The sequence below is a fragment of the Pipistrellus hanaki genome (genome assembly GCF_964339955.1).
Source record: "Pipistrellus hanaki genome assembly, chromosome: 17".
Taxonomy (NCBI): domain Eukaryota; kingdom Metazoa; phylum Chordata; class Mammalia; order Chiroptera; family Vespertilionidae; genus Pipistrellus; species Pipistrellus hanaki.
The window spans coordinates 9768718-9789166 of NC_140519.1; the positions used below are offsets into that span (position 1 = coordinate 9768718).

The 20449-nt window shown below is 49.5% G+C and overlaps 1 long non-coding RNA gene across 2 annotated transcripts in view; it reads left to right on the forward strand.

Annotated features, from left to right (window-relative positions):
• The first annotated feature begins 8254 nt into the window (after positions 1 to 8254).
• The window catches only part of LOC311612164, a 29112-nt gene continuing 16917 nt past the window's right edge, over positions 8255 to 20449 (forward strand). For both annotated transcript variants that reach the window (XR_014793238.1, XR_014793239.1), the window contains exon 1: positions 8255 to 8424. This is a non-coding gene — a long non-coding RNA (uncharacterized lncRNA). The remainder of the gene's footprint in view (positions 8425 to 20449) is intronic.

A 20449-nucleotide genomic window follows, 5' to 3' on the forward strand; every position in this document is an offset into this window, starting at 1 on the left:
ACCCTTTTCTTTTTATTGATTGATTGATTTTAGAGAGAGAGAAGAGTAAGAGAGAGAGAGGAATTTATTTTTCCACTTATTTATGCATTTATTGGTTGATTCTTGCATGTGGACCCTGACCGGGGATTGAACCCACAACTTTGGTATATCAGAACAATATTCTAACCAGCTGAGCTAGCTGGCCAAGGGTCAAAGACCCTTTTCTAACTTGAACAGGGTTGTTTCAATCCTTCACTTGTCATTGTTTAAAGAGACTTGTGAAATTAGATGGTGTCTTCAATATCATTTAAGGTCATTTAAGGTTGAATTCCATAGCCTCCAGAATAGTCTCCTGGAAGAGTGGTTTTCCAGCCTGTGTTTGTACAGTGCCAGTGATGGATTATTCATCAACCCAAGGTACACTTTCCATTATGGCCTGTTGGAAAGATCTTTCTGTACCAAAGTTGAAACTTAACTCCCTATAATTTCTCCTCTTGGGCAGTAGAGTACATGGAAGGGCAGTAGGAGCTGTCTGTCCCAGCAGGAGCAAATATTTTACCACTTAAGTTATTTAGAATTTCTACTGTGCAATGCTAATGAAAGCATATCAGCTTTTCGTGTGTTTTTTGTCATTTTCAAATTCCCACAAACAACACACTCCTCATTGCCTGAGCCAGAAGGACTCAGCTGACCAAGGCCCCTTGGTCCTAGTCCCAGTTCCTGGGACCATACAATAAGTCTGCTCCCCCTTTCTCAAGGCAACCTGTGTAGCCCCCAGAATCTTTCTTTGACCTGGTTTCTCGTGGTAGGTGGCAATCCAGATTCTATTACTTGGGAGCTGGGTAAACTCGAGCAAGTCACTTAATCCTTCTGGCCTCAGTATCCTCATTTTCAAAAGGGGGCGCAGATCAAATCAGACATGTGTTGATCATAGAAAACCAGAAAGTGCTATGCATGTGCTGATGATTGTTCTAATGCTGACCATCTGGGGCTCCAACAGGAAGTGGCCTTTTGCTCCAGGGACAAGGGTGGGAGCCCAACCTAGAGCTGGAGGATGAAAATAGCAGGGGCTGGTCAGGAAATTATAAGCCCCAGAATCGGGGCAGAAAACAAAAAATGGGATCTGACTCAGGAGGACTTTTATGTCAATGAACACACTGACAGACACGCCCTGAGCACTGTGCTCCAAGCAATTTGCATGCAGCATTTCACAAACACCTCATAACAGCTCCAAGAGGTAGGGCGATTGTGGTCTCCATCAGGCAGATGAGAAAACTGAGGCACAGAAAGACTACACTTTGCCAAGGTCACACACTCTGTGCTAGAGCTGACTGCCTGGCTCCATAACTCTTGACCACTGTTCTATCATGATTCTGGCAGCAAGGCCAAGGTGAGGAAGCAACTGGGACAGGAGTAAGGATGGAGCCCAAGGTCTTAAGATTTTACCTAATGGAGCTTCGGGAGGCAAAGGAGCCAGTGGGACTGGGTTTCTGGAAGGGAATGAAATGTCCAGAGCAGATGCAGAGGCATTGGAACTCAAGTTCATGGGTCAGAAGGGCACCTGTGGGCTCAGACACCATAAATAATGCTTAACATGCCCCGGCCCCTAGGCTTACATGATTACCCTTGGTCACAAAGGGAGAAGCTGAGCTGGGACATGTTTGATGCCCTTTCCCTGAGCTTCTGAGCAGGATCAGGGCACCATGTCCTTCCTTAGCACTCTCACCTTCCAGGAACTGCTCCTATTCCCCCAGGGGGCAGAGACAAACTTCCCTTTCCCGCCCCTCGCCCACGCCTGCATGCCCCACAGGGCTTCCCCTCTGCAGGTTCCCGAGCCACCAGGCGGGGGCCACTGTGGGAGCTTGCGCCCACCTCCAGCAGAGTTTGAGCTGAGCAGGCTCTGGCGGGCTTTCGGGCTTTCCCAGTTCCCAGGCTTTCGCAAGCCCAGACACAGCCCACCTCCCAGGGCGTGGGACAGCGGGCTGCGAAGTCAGAGGTGGTTTTCAGGGCTCTGTTCAGACTCGTGGGTGGTGCTGAGCCAGATGTGTCAGGGATCAGCCTGGGGTGTCTGGGGCGAGGGAACCAGACAGACCATTCCCCAGGGACGGAAGCCAAACCCATAAATAAAGGCCCAGCACAAAAGAATACATCTTGAATTCACAGATTTCCTAAAGAATGTGTAACATGGCATTAAGCATAGCCACCTAAGATTGAGTCATATTTCTCTCACCATTTGGCTGCAGCTCAAAGGAGAAATATGCTAGATACCCAGGGGTCCCTTTAAGACAGCTGACTCAGTGGTTCTCCTATCTGCTTCACGTGGAATCAAAACTCAAGACATAATAACAGACCATTGTTTGCAACTGCCAAGTTTAACGTCCTAGTTGGTTTACTTTCCCTGCCTCTTGACCTGGGAACTAAAGAGAGGTCAGGATCCATCTCTGTGAACCTCAGTTTTCTCTGCTGTAAAATGTCTCTCACCCTTGCTGGTTTGGTGCAGTGGATAGAGCGTCAGCCCTCAGACTGAAATGAAAGGTCATGGGTTCAATTCTGGTCAAGGGCACATAGTTTCAGGTTTGATCCCTGGTCCTGGTCGAGGACCCATGCGGAAGGCAACCAATCCATATGTCTCGCTCACATCAATGTTTCTTTTTGTCTCTCCCTCTCCCTTTCACTCTCTCTCAAAATCAATGAAAAAATATCCTCAGTTGAGGATTAACAAAAAAATAAGTAAATAAATAAAATGGGTCTCTATCTCAAAAACTTTGTTTCTATCTGTCTCTTCCCCTAGCATGCCTTACTCTTTCTCCACCTCCTCCCTCAGGGGATGAAAACTTGTGGGGGAGGTTACTGCCAAAGGTCACCAGGTCCCTGATATTGCCTGGTTGTGTCCTGTTCGCCTTTTAAGTCTACACTCAGCCACATTTTGCTGGAAGTATTTTCTGGTCTTTCCCCATCACTCAGTTGGGTTGGGTGCTCCTTTCAGCATGTCCTATATACTAGTAGCTCTATAATTGCATGTTCATTTGTGTGCTGGTCTGTGACTAGTCTAGACCTTGTATACACCATCGTGGTGTCGTTTCTGTCTCTGAAATGCCAAGGCTGGCCCTGGCTCAGTGTCATCCTATACACTGAAGGGTTGCAGGTTGGATTCCCAGTCAGGGCACCTACCCAGGTTGTGGGTTCGATCCCTGGCTGGAGTGCAAATGGAGGCAACTAATTGATGTTTCTTTCTCACATCGATGTTTCTCTCTCTCACCCTCTCCCTTCCTCCCTGTCTCTTAATCCAATTTTTAAAAAGTGCCGAGACCTCTCCTTGTATCTGTAAATATTTGTTGAATAAATACCCACCTTATAGGTATATTTGAAGATCAAATGAGATAAAGGATGTGAAAACAAACTGTAAGTTACTATTACATTTATAATTATTATCCATAGATACATTTATGAATTTTATACAAACTGACATATGTATTATTATATTATTTTGTATTATATTGCATATTACATATATGATATATATATATTAGTAATATTAAAATAGTAATAGATGCCAAAGCCTAGGCAAAGAGATGTGTGTAGTCAAATGTTGATAAAACAATCAGAAATATACATGCATATATACAACTGTGTATTCATCTACATTCATACCATCAATGACAAGAAATTATTATATGCCAAAACCGGTTTGGCTCAGTGGATAGAGTGTCGGCCTGTGGACTGAAGGGTCCCAGGTTCGATTCCGGTCAAGGGCATGTACCTTGGTTGCGGGCACATCCCCAGTAGGGGGTGTGCAAGAGGCAGTTGATCAATGATTCCCTCTCATCGATGTTTCTAACTCTCTATCCCTCTCTCTTCCTCTCTGTAAAAAGTCAATAAAATATTTTTTTAAAAAAAGAAATTATTATAACTCCTGGACTGAGAATGCCAGTCACAGCTTTAAATTATTTTCCAAGAAAGCAGAAAGGTGCAGGCCAGGGTTTGAATGTCACCACCGCTGCCTTTTAAGTGATGAAGACGTTCTGGTTTCCAGAAGATTCTCATACCCCTGGCTCTTACCTTTGCATGTAAATCACTTTAAGAAATCAGACAGTACGAAGGAGGGAAAGTGCACGAGGCCCTTCCTTTATGTTTATGTTTTTTTCTCAGGAGAGAGGACGTGCCAACAGGCTAAAGGCCTGTCCTCTGTTCCCGGACTGGGGAGGGGCCCAGGAAGGGGCCACGAGTGTGTGAGCGGCTGCTGAAAATAAGGCCGAGCTAAAGCTCCACGCTGCGGCCACGCCCCTGTCCAAGGACGGCCTGCCACACCCAGACTTGCAGCGTCAGATGCTGGTATGTCAGCATCCTCTCTCTTATCAGCATCCCCTGCTTATCAGCATCAGGCTCAGCCACATCCAGGGCGCAGTGACAAGCAGCACGTCCCTCTTCCCCGCCGGCACAGACCCGCTCTCCTCAGCCCTACCCTGCCCGGGTCTGCTGGGAACACATTCCTGCCTGCCTCCCTCCCTCCCTCTTGCCTCTCTCTCTCCTCCCTTGCCTTCTTCCTGCCTGCCTCCCTCCTTTTCTGCCTTTCTTTCTTTTCTTTAAAAAAATGTTTTTTATTGATTTCAGAGAAGAAGGAAAAGGGAGAGTGATATAGAAATGTCAATAATGAGAGAGAATAATGGATTGGCTGCCTCCTGCACACGACTTCCCCCACCCCAACCTCCACCCCTCACTGGGGATGGAGCCCACCCTGCCTGCGATCCTGGGCATGTGCCCTGACCAGGAATTTAACTGTGACTGCCTGTTCATAGTTCAATGACCTATCACGGCCTGGCTTTTTCTTAATAAAATTTTACTCTAGTTAATTTTTAAAATTAAATAAGTAATACATTCTAGAGGTTACAAAAAACTACTATAAATGTACAGTTAAAATTCTTCCTCTCTTGCCGGCTGGTGTGGTTCAGTGGTTAAGCATAGACCTGTGAACCAGGAGGTCATGGTTCGATTCCTGGTCAGGGCATATGCCAGGGTTGTAGGCTTGATCCACATTGTGGGGCCAATCAATGATTCTCTCTTATCATTGATGTTTCTATCTCTCCCTTCCTTTCAGAAATCAATAAAAATTTAAAAAAGGAATTCTCCCTCCCTTCACTAGCTCTCAGGGACTCGATGCCTGCTGTATATCCCTCCAGAGATTTTAAAAATGCACATGCTAATATGATTATATACCTACACTCCTTTTTTGTAAATATGATAAGCTTGCATGGTGATACTTAATGTTCATCTTTTTTCTCAATGAATCTCTCTTGGAGATCTTTCCAGTTCAGAACTGAAAGAGCTTCCTCTGTGTTTTTCAAGGCTGTGTAGTTTGCCAATTCATAATTGTTTTAATCAGCCCTAAACTGTTGGACATTTACAACCAATGCTGCAATGAAAAACCTCGACGTCATCACTGCCCTACTGTCCTCTGTGATCAGGAGTGGGCTTGCTGGGTCATTTTAGTAGTATTGCCAAATTGCCCGCCATGGGAGTTGTACCAATTTACATTCTCCCCAAGAACATAGGAGAAGGAACAGAGTTGTAAAACTTTAAAATAGGGGTAATTCTACCACCGACAGCCATTTAGTAAGCACTCACTCTATCCCAGGCAGTTTGCATTTATTACCTCGTTTAATCCCCCAACAGCCTTAAAGTCGGTCTGTTGTCAGAGGGACCCCAAGATTCACAGATGAGGAACCTCCGGCGTCACCATGGCCCTTCTGGCTACTTGGTCTCTCATCTCAAAGCCAGGAAATCGATGCTCACCAGAATACTCCCTGCCTGCTTTCACGGAGCGCCTAATTCTGCCAGGCACGCTGCCTCACCTAATCCTCCCGCAGCCTCGTGACTCAAGCTCTGTCATTACCTCAAGAATGAGCAAACAGAAGGCAGGAGCGGGAACGAGCCCTAGGCTCAGAGCTACACAGCATATCGGCAGCTGTCCCGAGATCTGGACACCAATCCAAACCGTTCGCAGCACTAAGATCAAAAACTCTGTGGGTGGACGCAGGGAGGGCAGCAAGACAGCGTGGATGCCGCTGGCCTGTGCGTACACTTCAAAATGGTGAAATGGTGACTTCTATGTGATATATATGTTACTGTAATTTTTTTAAAGAGGGAAACATGTAATGTGTGTTGGGAGAAGAGAGGTCTCGCTTGTCAAGGCTCAGCACAGGCCTGGCCCGGAGAAGGTCCTCACCGATGGAAGCTGCTCAAGACTCTCAGCAGTAACTGCTGTGTCTGCAGCCACACAGGGGCCTTAGTCCCCGGGGGAAAGTCGCCTCGCGCGTGAGGAACAGATGAGCATTCTGTGTGAAAATGCTTGGCAAACTTAGGGGGGAAAAGCCAAGAAGTGATGGATCAAAGCGTTATCAGCACATTCTGCAGAGTGGAGCTTTGTGTCTGTGCCTCTTAGCACTTTATTTTCCCCATCACAACACTGGTCGCCAGGGGCGGGGGTAGCTTCCTCCGGCCCCTCTCCCTCCCCAGGCTGGAATCTGGGGCTTCCGAGACCAGAGGCAAGATGTCCAGTCCTGCTTCCTACAGCGGGTCCTCTCCTGGGCCAGTTTCTCACGTCCAGCTCCACGCAAACACTGCATCTGCTGCCCAGCGGGCATTGCCCTGTGGGGCGGGAAGGGAAGTCAAATACAGGGTGAGGGGAGGGAGGCTCCGGACCTCCCAGGAAGAGGTGGCTTCAGGACAGGCCGCCTGGTTGTTTGTGACAGATTCCATTACTGGGTTTGAACTCCTGTGGAGTGGATGTTTCTCAGGCATATTTGAGGATCTAATTCTGGAGTCCTTAAGCACAAAAGAATGTGATAAAATGCCTGCCCGTGGACGTGGAGGCGGCTGCCTGGGCTGTCTGTGCATACCCTTTACAGACAGGGGGCGCTCAAAAGGGTGAGGGACCTGCCCAGGGTCCCCCTGGAAGTGTCAGAACGAGGACAAAAGCTCACAGTGCTTGGCCAGGACTGACTACAACCCTCTGCTGAATGAAAAGGCTGGTGTTCAGGTAAACTGAGGAACAAAGGCAGGCTCTCTGGGCAGGCAGGCAGTTTTCATATTAAAATACCAAGGTGTTCGCCCAATAGCCTCTACACCTCTGACCTTTGAACTGAATTAGTCCTCCAAATACCAGACCAGAAGAATCACTTATTCGTCATTCTGTCTTTTGACTCCTCATAACTCCTCAGCGTGTCCTGCAGGAGGGAATGCGGGTGAGCCAGGAGAAGAGGAAGGAAAGATGATGAGGTGGCAGAGGGCTTCCTTACTCAGCACAGGCCAAGAAACTGCTTCCTCTGGTGTCTCCGTGATCAGCAGGACTTGCTCCTCGAGGGAGGAAAGACAACGCGTGCCTCACTGATTCCCCTTCCAGTGCACAATGGGCCAACCAGCGCCGTGTTTCTTCCCGTCAGACTTGGTGGTGGTCGCCGTGGGGGTGGCTGTGGGGACGGGGGGTTCTGATCTGAGGCCTGAAGAGATTAGGCAGTTTGTTCTAGAGCCGGAGACAACCCATGAAGTTTGTCTCACTCAGAGCTCAGGCTCCTCCCTGCTTCTGGAAGATTTCACCAGGCCAGGAAGCCATCAGCGTTGGGGTCAAATGAAGGGAGGAGCCCCAGGACACACCCAGAGCAGTTTCTGGTCAGGCATTCCTGGCAGCAGGGGCACCTCAGCCTCCACGCCTGGTCCCATGCCTGGACTGTGATGAAAGTTGATAGGCGAAGCTGCCGAATGCCGGGGCAGGGCAGCCACTCCAGCGTAGTTTAGGGGCACTGAGAGATCTCCCTGCTAAAAATACCTCCCCCCCTTTCCTGCTGTGGGAGCTGAAATGGTCACATGGGAGTGCTACTCCCTTGGTTTGAGGCTTTATATTCTTAGTAGATCTGATTTTAAAAATTAAACAGCACTGTGTGCAGAATAAACTGAGGCATGACCACACCATGACGCCTTGCTTGGCATTTATTTATATCCATGTGTAGATCCAAGGAAGAATTTGAGAGTCTCACAAGTTTATTTCTCAGAGTAGCAGCTGAGGCCACCAGATCTTGCTCCGGCAAACCTGTGGGAGAGAGAGAGAGACAGGGAGAGAGAGAGACAGAGAGAGAGAGAGAGAGAGAGAGAGAGAGAGAGAGAGAGAGAGCGAGCTCTGCCTTGGACATTTCATTCATCTGTTCAAAATGCTCCAATAGCTTCTGACTGCACTTTAAATAGAACTCTCACCCATACCATTCATCATCTTGCTCATGAACTCCCACCTCAGTCAAATGCTCTGAGCTCTCCCTGTTTCGGGACTTCCTGCAAGCTGCCTCTTTTGCTGGCTGACCTTTTCCCTCTGTCCCTGGCTCCTCTCTGTCCTTCAGGCCTTGCCTTGAAATGCCACTACTTAGGTGGCCCCCTGACTATGATAGCTAAGGTAAGTAGGTAAGTATCCCCTCTTTCAAACTGTTCTTTTCCTTAACAGTCTTTCTTACTATTTGTGTGTGTGTGTGTGTGTGTGTGTGTGTGTGTGTGTAGTCAACCCTCACTATTTATAGATTCTGTGAGTTTGCCTACACCCTAAATTTATTTGTAACTCCCAAATCACAGTGCTTTTGAGGTCATCTGTGGACATGCACTAAAGGTGAAAAATTTGAGTCACTTCAACGCCCATGTTCCCAACTGAGGTCCAACAAGGTAACACTCTGCTTCTTGTTCAGCTCTCAAGCTTCATACAAGTGTCCTTTTCACGGTCAATTTTGTGCCATGTTTTCATTTTTGGGCTTTTGGTTGGGGGTTTTGCTGTTTGGAATGACCCCAGTGTAGTTAGTGCTAAAGTGCTACCTGTGTTCCCAAGCTCAAGAAGGCTGGGAGGTGTCCTGTGGAGAAGAGATTCATTCAGGCATGCGTTGTACTGCGGTTGGCCATGAGTGCACATGAATGAATCACGGTATATTAAAAAAGGTGTATTTAAACAGAAGTGCACATAAAATAAGGTCATGTTTGGAGTGGTTAATGAAAATGCTATGACTGGAGCCTCATAGGAACCTAACCCTGTATTTTGCCTAGGAGCAATGGTGCCATATTCACCAACACAACGCTTATGGTAACTTTATAAAACATAATTTCCACAAATAATAAGGATGAATTGTATTTTTACTGGTTCCTTAGAGCTGCTGTAACAAATACCATAACCTGAATAGCTTAAAACAACAGAATTTTATTCTCACAGTTCTGGAGGCTGGAAGTCCAAAATCAAGGTGTCAGCAGGGTTTACTTCCTCCAGTAGTTCTGGAGGAGAACCCTTCCCTAACTCTCCCTAGTTTCCGGTGGTTTGCTGACAGTCCTTGGTGCGCCCTGGCTCACAGCTGCATCTCTGCCTAAGTCACCAAAGGGCATTCTCTCACGCGTGACTTTGTCTCTCTTCCCTCTTCTTGTAAGGACACCAGTCAAATTTGATTTAGGGCGAAGCCTACTTGAGTATGATTTCATCTTAACTAATTCTATCTGCCAAGACTCTATTTCCAAATTAGATCACATTTTGAAGTTCTCGGAAGGACATGAATTTGGGGGAGAGGACTCTACTCAACCCAGATATACATTTATTTTACCTACTTATATATAATTTTAAAGTATATGGATTTAATCAATATCTATATTAAAGTACTTACTTAATCAATATATTAAATAATGTGCATATTTAATCAATATCTATCTCACCAAATAGATTACAAACTCCACAAGGAATGACAATGTTGTTCTTGTTTGTCTTTAAAAAAAATTTTTTTTTTATTGATTTCAGAGAGTAAGGGAGAGAGTGGGTGAGAGAGATAGAAACATCAATGGCGAGAGAGAATCATTGATCAACTGCCTCCTGCACACCTCCTACTAGGGATCGAGCCCTCAATCTGGGCAGGTGCCCTGACTCATAGGTTGATGCTCAACCACTGAGCAACACTGGCCAGACTTTATTTGTCTTTTTACCTCCAACACCAAGCCCAGCCTGACACCTGCCAGGAGTTCAGTAAATATTTGTGGAAGTTGAGTGGATTAATGAATGAATGATTTCAAAGCCAGCAATGAGCAAATGATCATGGAGCCTCGAGCTCCTGGACAGTCATCATCCATCAGGTCAGGCTGAGAAAGAGGCCAAATGGGTGGGCTTCCATCTCCACCTCCCTCCCTGCTTCTCTTCAACCAGTTTCCCTGCTTGTATATTGCTTCTATGCAATATTATTTTTATAAAACAACCTATTAAATGAGTTTGAGAAGTGTGAACCAACACTGAGCCTGTTATATAGATGAGGAAACCTAGGTCCAAAGACATGACTGACTGGGTCCTCAGGCAGTCATGGCAGAGACGGGACTAGGGGGCTGGTCTTTTGAGCCCTGTCCCAGAAGTTTTGACTGGACACTCAGTCTCCTGCCAAGACATACACAGGGAGCGCTTTGGAATTTACCCTCCCTGGGACTCTGTTTTTCTATCTGGAGCAACTTCTGGGAGAAAGAAACAGAGCCTGTGGCATGTGCCCCTTCCCCAAGGCTCTGAAAGGCCCTTTGTGTGCCAAGTTCATGGACATTCCACAGGCCTGCCCTAGACAAATCCATCTGCCAGCGGGTCACAATCCCTGCCTTCATCTCTGAGCCGAGGTATTTTGGCCTTTCTGCTTTTAAATGTACCCTTTGCTTTTTTGGAAGCTGAAGCCCAGCAAAGGAGGCCGGCTCGGTAGCCCCGAGGCAGATGGGGCGGGGTGGGCTACTGAGGAGAGGGCTCTGTTTTGCAGACCTGGCTTGAGAAGAAAACCGGGCTGATTATCTCCCAGCCCAGCTGCAGAAATGCCTTAGCTCAGCAGCAGATTATAAATAGCCCCAAGTGCACTCCCAGCTGCTTGAAAACAAGGATTTTCCCCCCTGTGTTAGAAGAACAGCTCTTTACTGCCATCCTGGGCTCCCTCCTCCTCCCCACCCCAAAGAGCTGTGATTTATGTCTTAGCACCATTACTGGGGCCCAGGATCAGGCAGCCCCAATAAACAATGATTAATTCATTGCCAAGTTCTATGAAAAAAGGAGGCATTCCTTTGGAAGTCCTCTCGGTTATTCTGGCCGAGATATGCTGACCCATCAGACCAGAGGGGCACTTTTGTTGTGAGTTTATTAGCCTGGGTTTCATCTGGCTCTTTCTGCCCTTGTACCCAGAGAGGGCTGGGGGAGAGCTGGTGGCTTGGTGACAGACGTGAGGGCACGAGAGGCAGAGAAGAGCCTCTGAACTTGACTGAGTTGACTGAACTTGTTCTGAGATGCTCCCTGGTGAGAAAGCCAGGGATGCTGGGCTGGTCCATTTACATTAGAGTCCTTCTCGCTTGAGGAAATCACATCTCAATGCAAATATCGGAGAAATCCTCACATGAGTGGGCTCACTCACTAGGACCTTAAGGGGGAACAGTGCCAGGTGTAAAAGCCCTTTCCAGGTTGCTTGGTTTTCTAGGATCAAAGCTAAATGCCTGCTTGTGGGAGAAAAGTGTTAACATTTCAGAAAAGCATGGAGAGGAAAGAATTTCATCCAATTGCCACCACACCGAGGCAACAATGTTTTCATGGACATCCTTCCAAACCTCCCTTATTGGGTTGCAGGTGGATATAATTTTGCCTAAATGGGGTTATATCAGTGTGTTAGTTGAGCTCTTGATAGAAATAGATGACCCATTAAAGTGAGTAATTGAGGAGAGTTTAATAAAGAGACTATTTACATTGGTCTGGCCAGAGGTTAGGAACACCAGCAAGGAATCGTGGTTTATACCACAGCTAGCAACAGGGAGAGCCACTATCACCCTAGGCCTGAAGGTCAAGGGGAAGGAGTGGCTCCTGCAAACCAGAGCTGTACAGAGAAGGCTGCCCCGCAGGAGCTGGACCCTTCCCCAGAGACACAGCCAGCCCCAGAAAACCAACAGGGATGGAGCCCGAGGAATAAATACCTTGACCTCACGCTGCCCCAACCCTCAGCTGCTGGTGCCTCTGGCTGGCCAGCCCAGCCAGAGTTAGAAGGCAGAGAAGCCCATTGACAGCAGTCCATGGAGGCCAATACTACAGGCACAGAGCAGGGTGGAGAAAAACAGAGAGCAACTAGGAGAGGCCAGCAGAAATGATCCATTACATCCGCTATTACACTGCTTTTGTCACTCCATGGTGACCCAAGAAGTTTCTAAATCAATGGCTATGGGTTGGCTTTATACTTTTTAGTGGCCCTGTGCAAATGCACCAAATTTATTTCACCGATGCCCTATTGATGGACCCAGGGTTAGTTTCTACTTTCTCAAGAGCATGGACAATGCTGTGTTGAGCAGATTTGTACATAAAAGTCTTTGTGCACTCAGGATGCATACTTTGATTCTCCTTTGATGTTTTTTAGAGACTGAGGCTCATGGCCTTTGAAGCTTGCCCCTAGTCACACAGAGGGCACGGGGCTTTTCTGAATCTTCTTTGTCAACAATGGACGTGGAGTGGTCTATACTAGAAAAAGGAATAATAAAGTAAATTTTAATGTGTTTTTTTTTTTTTTTTTTAATAATGTTTATTCCCTTGAAAGTCCTATCGCCCACATGACTCAGAAAAGCAATGGGCTGCTAGGTCCCAGGAGAGCAGTGCCTGGGTGGGTGATGAGGGACGAGGGGAAGGGGATAGAGGAAATGCACAGGGTAGAGAGGAAATTATGTGACAGACACTCCTTCCTGGGTTTCACAGTTATTACCTCAAAAGCTGGAAACGGCTCCAGAGGCCTGTGAAGAGCAGAGGAAATGGGCTCTGAGGTCTGACAGAAGCGAGTGGGAGGCACTTCCTGTTTGCACCTCAGTCTCCTTGTCTGAGACGTGACAATGATGCCACCACACGGGCCTGTCTTTGCGTGACATACACACACAAAAGGGCCTAGCGCTTCGAGGCGCTCAAGAAATACACCTTTCTTCCTGTCTGGCCCCCAAGCTGAGAGCCATGCCAGATGAAATCTTTCATTTTTTAAATTCAACTCATATTTACGGAGAAGTAAACAAGACTCTTTTTGCCTTCAAGGAGCTTAGGAACCATGGTGTGCATGAACTCCCTCTGTACCTTAGAGCCTCGGTGCTTTTATCTGGACTTCTGTTCCTCTGTCTGACTGTGCTTGTCTCCTCTCCCTGGCAACATCCTTATATCCTCTTTGTCCCGTGGGAGCCCGCCCAAACATGTCACTCCCCTCTCTGTATCCCCGTAGCACATGTCTGTTCCTCTCACAGCTCATCACTTGGTACGGACCAGGGATTAAGAGTTGGAGTCAGATGGCTTCGGTTTCCATCCCACTCACTCACCCGGGGTAGCTCAGTCTCCTCATCTGAAAAATGGGTACAATAGCATTTCCTACCCCAGAGGGTGCTTGTAAGAACCAAAAGGGTCTATGCATGCAGAGCCCTTTAGAGGCTGTTACTCTTCATCACTGCCCACCTGGTGTGTATTTATTTCTAAAACGAAATGGTCTGGAACCAGTGGCACACAGAGGACAAGATACACGGTGCCGTGGCGGCGTGGGGGAGAGAGGTTCTCACGGTGGCAGCTTAAGGAGGAGGTGAGGTGGGGCCCATGCTGATTGCCCAGAGGGGAACAGAAGGACAGGGACTATTGAGTCCTCATCCAGCGCTTCTGCGCTGTGTGACTTTGGACCAGCGCCTTCACCTCTCTGGCACATTTCTTAAATGAGAGGTGCTGTGGGGAGTAGGTGGAGTGAGCTAAGTGGCGCTCCCACACACAGTGAGGAAGGCTGGCAGCTCCGATTGTACTGTTATTGCCCCCTCACTCACAGCCCTGCTGCTGGGCTGCTCCCTACCTGGTGGGGTGCCTTTGAGCGTTCTGATCCGGGATTACATGGATCTGGGAGCCTCTGTCAGCTAGAGAGCAGGAGACTGGGCACCTGTCCTGCACTCGCAGAGTCTGTGCCGGGTGAGACCCGGGTCCCTGCTGGGAGCCCATCTGCTGGGTCTGCTAAGGCCAGAGCCAAGATGTAGAAGCCGGGAAGGAGTCACGGTGTCTGAGCTGGATGCCAGCCTGGGCACTGACTTTCTGCTCCCCCTGGTGTCCCCACAGGAGCTGCCAGCTCGCCTGCCTCCTCTGGCCTTCCCCCAAGAGCAGCCACTGAGCCTCCCAGCCACTGTTGCCATGGAGACTGTCTCCCTCCGAGGCCTTGCCTACCATCTCTGAGTCCCGCATGTTCTTCTTAACAAGGAGTCCACCTGCCCCAGACTGACCTCCACCTCCCTCTTCATTCTTCATCCATTCACTCATTCATTCAGGTAACTAGCATGTTGGATGCCTACTATATACATGCCAGGCCGTATTGTAGATGCTGCTGATACAGAATGAACAAGACAACAGAGTCCCTGCCCTCCTAGATATTATGTTCTAGTGGGGAAGAGGGATAATAAACAAATAAACGTATATGACACAAAGAAAATAATGCAAAATGACCTCTCAGGGGAAGTGATGTTTAAGCAGAGGCCAGAATGGATATCTGGGCAGAGACATTTAAGCAAAGGAACAGCCAGAGTGGAGACCTGGTGTCAATAACATACTCAGTGTGTTTGAAGAACAGCAAGGCAGCCAGTCAGGTTGGGGTGCCGAAAATGAGGAGGTCACCGGTGAAAGAAGTGGATTAATATCAGGTGCCAGGAAGACATGGCAGAGATACTGCATTTTATGAGAAGGGATGGGAAGCTGTTGCCAGCGGAGGGGGCTTCAGAAGGGGAAGGGGGTGTTCTGACTCCATCCGAAAGTTTCACTCTGGGCGCTGTGTGGAGATCTGATGGTGGGGGTGGGATGGGGGATGACGGAGGAAGCAGGCTCTTACTTAGAAGGTTGTTCAGTGGCCCAGGTGGGATGAGCTGGCTTGGACCAGCGTGCTGATGGTGTCAGTGATGACAAAGAGGTGGACTCCAGACTTATTTTGAAGGAATAGTCAACAAGACTTGCAGCTAAACAGGAAGTGGAGTGTGAGAAAGTGAACCATCTCAGGAATGACTCCCAGGCTTTGGGCCTGAGCTGAAGGCAGTGTTTCTCCTGAGGTAAAGAAGATGAGGAAGAAGGTATTTGAATAAAATTCAGAGTTCAGCTTGAACATGGAAGTGCCATTTAGCTAGGAAAGAGAAGGTGATAAGCAGGTATTTTACTGGTCTTTGAACCTGGAGTTCAGGAGGAGACAAGAAGCTGAGGACACGTGCAAGGCCAATGGCCTGAATGAGATTTTTAGAGAGTGAGTGTAGGGGTCTGAGGACTGGGCTCTGGTCCCAGTGGCATCTAAACATTGAGATGAGAAGGAAGATGCAGTGAAGAGGCTAAAACTAAATTCAGAAAAGGAGGAAAACAAGGAAAGAGCGGAGTTCTAGAAGCTAAGTGAAGAAAAAAAAAAAAAATTAAGAATGAATGCAGTAGGCAGGATGATGGCCTCCCAAAGATATTCACATTCTACTCCCCGGACTCTGGGAAGGGCACCCAACCTGGTAGAGACATCGCAGGTGTAACTAAGACCATGGACCTTGAGGTGCAGGATCCTCCGTATGACCTGGGTAGATCTTAAAAGCAGAGGGCCGGAGGGAGCCAGGACTACAGAATACGGGTCAGAGAAACTAGGTGTTGCCGCTCTTGGAGGTGGAGAGAGGAGGCCATGAACCAAGGAAGGTGAGCAGCCTCTAGGAGCCTTATTTGCTGGAAAAGACAAGGAAACCTTCTTTCCTGGAGCTTCCAGACAGGAGGGCAGCTCTTCCAGAATCTTTGCCTTGCAAGACCCTCCTCCACCTCCTTATCCACAGAGCTGTCAAATAATAAACTCGGGTTGGTATAAGTCACAAAACTTTTGGTGGTTTGCTACAGAAGCTGTAGAAAACCGACACAGTGAGGAAATGATCAGCCGGTCAACTCACAATCCAAGCGCCAGTAAAACAACAATAACCATTTCCCAGTGTTTTGGGCAAAATGGAGGTCTCGGGACCTTGATCAGATATGTTCAATGGGCACGCAAGGAATTTTAAGAGGCCTGAGGAAAATGTGGGAGGAGAGGAGTAAAATCTGGGCATAGGCCAATCTGTGGAGGAAATAATCTAGAACAGGAAGCCGAGACATGGGGTAGAGATGAATGTGCCCTCAAGGGAGTTTCTGTTCTTATTTTTGAAGATGAGAGATAGTACCGCGTGCTTGCATGCTGATAAGAATGGTCCCAGAGAGAAGCAGAAATCTGATGAAGCAAGAGGGAAACTTGATTCAAACTGGGAGTTCTGTGCTCTGTCCACTCTGAGCCAGGAGCAGGGGTGAAGGACGACAGAAAATCGACCCCTCAGCCCAGCCTTTCATGGGGTACAGGATTCCCCCCAACAACATGGACACAGACTCTCATCTCAGGCCACTCCTGTCTCCAGGTTTGGTTCTGCAGAACCTCAACCCCTCCCTCCCACAACTTGTATTCCAGGAGCTGTGAGGTCTCTTGGGCTTCTGTTTGCCTGTTTCTCTGATGAGCAAGACCACATCTACCTTGTTTTTGTGTCTCCCCAGCCTAGCCCAGATACCGACACAGTGGGGGCACCCATAAATGTTTCACTGATGATAGAAACAAGCCAGCTCCATGAGTGCTCCAGTATGTGCCTGGGCTGCACCCCCCACAGGTATGATCTCACCGGTCCTGGCAGGGGCCCACCCATCCCATTTCCTAGGCAAGTAAGCTGGCCCAGGGAGATGCCATGACCTGTCCAAAGCCACTTGCTGCTCAATGGCAGAATTGGGACCTGAACAAGGGCAGTCAGACACAGAGGCCCCTCTCACCACCAGCGCACCACGTCACCTGTGGCCTAGGGCAGGTGAGTGTGTCAACTCAGGAGCTAACGGGCACAGTGGAGGGCGACCAAGGCCTTCTTGGAAAGCTTTGAAGGCTGAGGCCTTCTTAGCCAGCAGGAAAGAGGGAGGGGCTTCTAAGTGAAGGGGATAGACCAATCTGTGAAGGCACCCTGGTGGGCAATGTGTGCTGGCTGGCAAGCAGCTTCCAGAAGCTGGTCCCAGTTTGCCGTGCATGGGAGTGAGGAGAGGGGAGAGCGATGAAGGCGAAGGAGACGGCCCAGCCAGGGGGCTCAGGCTGGATTTCAAGGGAGATCCCTGAAGGAGCCTGGTATAAAACCAGGCAGAGCGCCAGTTCCCCACCAACAGGGCTGGAGTCCAGATTTGGCCACCGGACTAGAATGGGGAGCCAGCGGCGGCAGCACCCAAAGCTCCCGCACAGCTGCCTCTCGTCTCTCCGTCTCCCTCGCATTCAAGTTCATTTCAGAAAAACAGTGGTCAGAGGCCGGAGCCCAAAGGGGAGGCGTCAGAGAAGGCAGCGAGGGCCAAGACGCTGTGATCCCACAGACAAAGGGAGAAAGCAGGCTGGGAGAGGGGACAGCATGTGACACCTGGGCCACAGGCCTGGGCAGCAGGCCTGGCAGCCCCGGGGATAATGGCTCCCTTTGTCCTGCACACAAATTCTCCGGAAAGAAAGGAGCCCGGGCCCCCTTCTCCTGCTTGCACAATGCTGGCCGCCGGGCCTCACCGCGCCGGCCTGCCGTGGCTTTTGGGGAGCATTCAGGCTCCTCTGCCTCGGCCCTGCCAGGCTGCAGAAGGGGAAGTGGCAGCGGCGAGCCAGACATTCTGCAGGGGGTTGGCAGCCTGGGCTGGGGCACAGCCTGAGCCAGAGCTTTGTTTCTTAGTCCAGAGGAAACCAGAGCATCTCGAGGCTCTGCCTTAGAGCCGCAGACAGACAGCCCCAGCTCGTGCCCTCCCCACCCTCCCCCTCCGCCCCCACGCCCGCAGCTCAGCAGACGACAGTGTTTACAAGGACATCTCGGGGCAGAGAAAGCTGGTGCAGGTTCTGACATTGCCTCTTAACATGCCCAGCTATTTACCTCGCGGGGCCCCAGTCTCCATTTGTAACAGGGACATAACAATGCCAACCTCATAAGATTGTCAGTAGGCATAAGTGAGAAAGTCTATGAAACATGCTTAGCTCACCAGCCTTCCAGAGGGCTCGACGAGGGCCCAGTGGACTCTCCGGTCTGTACTTGGATTCCTCCGAGGGCAAGGCACCCCTGCCTGCCTTCCGAACTCACAGCAGCTGGAAGCCTCTCCTTCACCCGCACTGATGCTGAGGGCAGAGAGGAAGGGGGCCCAGAGTTGTCAGAGGACACTTGGGTGACATTTGGCTACAAATTCATGAAAAACCCTAAGCCACAGCCCCCCAGCTAGGCTGCTCCCAGACACCTGATCCACAGAAACTGGGAGATGTGTACAATAAAATATTGTTGAATATTTGTTGCTTACATTTGGGGGGAATTTGTAATGGACCTAAATTTGTAATGGAACGAATACAATACATGCAAAGACTTTAGAACACTGCCTAGCACATAGTCAGTTTTCCTTCAATGCCATCATTATTTTTATCTTCCTTCACCTCTGTGCTGAATGTCAGAAGTCATCACCTCAGCCACCTGGGGAATCTGGAAAATGAAAAATGATGATCTTCTGTAACCCTCCCTGTAACCTTATGACTTGACATATCAGAATCTTCATTTTACCGGTGATGACAACTTGAATCACTCACCTCTGCTTCCAAAGACAATGGTCCAGAATCTGAGCCCTGGTGGCCTAGCTCCAGCCCTCCATCCCCGTCCGATGATGCAGTGTATGGCAGGCACCAAGGGAGGCTGCATTGCACTGTGAGAAGCTCCCAGCTTCATGAATTGTCATTCAAGCCTGCCAGGATGGCATGTGGGAGCTGGGGACCCACGGAAGCAGAGGAGAGAGAATCCAGGGATTGGTACTGAATGTTAAGAGGCCCAGGAGTAATGCTTTTGACACCAGCGCACACACATATCCTCGCCACCACCTTATGGGGGTGGAACTGTCACAAGGATTCAACGTAACTCAGCAGATAAGAAGAATGCGGAGCTGACCGCCCCTTTTATAAAGACTTCTCTGGATTCAGGTGCAGGCTGAGTGGACACCTCTCAGTCCTCCCAGGAAGCCCCCAGGGTCCTTCTAAGGCTGGGCTGCCTCCTCTCCCCCCCCCCCCCCGAGACTTGGCCTGCTTCCATCCCCACACTGAGCTGCCACCGCAGGCTCTGGTCTTGGGGAGTGCCCTGTCCCCTTTTCAACCTTGGAGTGGAACTCTAGCCCACCCCCAGTCTTTCAACCCGGTGCCTGAGGCCCTGATTGAAGGGGCTTCTTGTCAATTGCTACGTAGGAGGGCGCGGTGAGAGTTACCGGGAAAGTTCAGGAATGTATAGTGTAGAACCATGGAGAAAATAGAGGTTTGAAGACAGACCCAGCTGGCTTCAAATTCTGATAAATCTCATTGTTGACACAGCCTGAGGCAAGTGACCCAGCATCCCTGCTCTGTTAGCTGCCTGAGTATTGAAGAGGATGCTTTGGGAGGGCCATCAGCACACGCTATCAAAAGGCACAGGACACACGCTCTTCCGCTACCGAGAAACTGCCCACAAAAATACACTGGCTGGTGTTCACCCCTCAGGAAGTGGGTTCATAAATCACAGAGCTGCCTCGGATGGGACTGCTTAGCAGCTGTCAACAAGAACAAAGGGAAAGAAGAATATCTCAAGAGCTCATTTCTTCTCCTCCCAGGTGCAGTCCCGCCTTCAACCGAGCTGCCTTTCTTATAGCCTGTGATCATGCTTTCTCAATCTGCCCCCACACCTGGCAGAGTGTGCCCCACACCTGGCAGAGACCCCCCACACCTGGCAGAGTATGCCCCACACCTGGCAGAGTCCCCCCATACTTGGCCGAGAGCCCCCAACAAGTGATGCTCCACAGTGAGCTGTGGTTCCTGGACTGACACGAGCTGGGGCCCTGCTCTCTGAGAGGCAGCTCTGACTTTTCTGAAAGCAGCTCCCTTCTAGACAAGCCGGTGGCAGGGAGTATGACCCAGGTCTCCCAGCTCCTCATGCAGCCCCTCCTCCAGAGCTCAGCCTCTCCCAGTGCTCATCTTTGCTCTGCTGCCCTTGCAGCTCCACTGATGTCCCTGCTCCCTCTTCCCCTCCAATTCGTTCACGCTGCTGCGCCGGAGTAAAGCACAGCTCCCAGCCTCGTTCCCGGGGCTCAGGGGACAGTGCACCTGCATCAGCACCCCTAACACACCACTGCCCTCCCCACTGTCACCCTTAACGAGGGCCTTGGCTCCAGCCTCCCTCACACATCCCAGGTCACAGCCACTCCTGCCATTCCCTCCACCAACCAGGCCGGCTCAGAACTCCTGGAACACCATTTACAGGACTGATGTGCCCATTAGACGTGGAGACTACTCCAGACCATGGCAGATTTTCCTCCAAGTCCCCCCCCCCCCCCACACACACACACACCACAGGGAACCTGGCATTTCATAGGCAGCAGATGCTCAATAACTACTTGGAAAAATGAATAAAC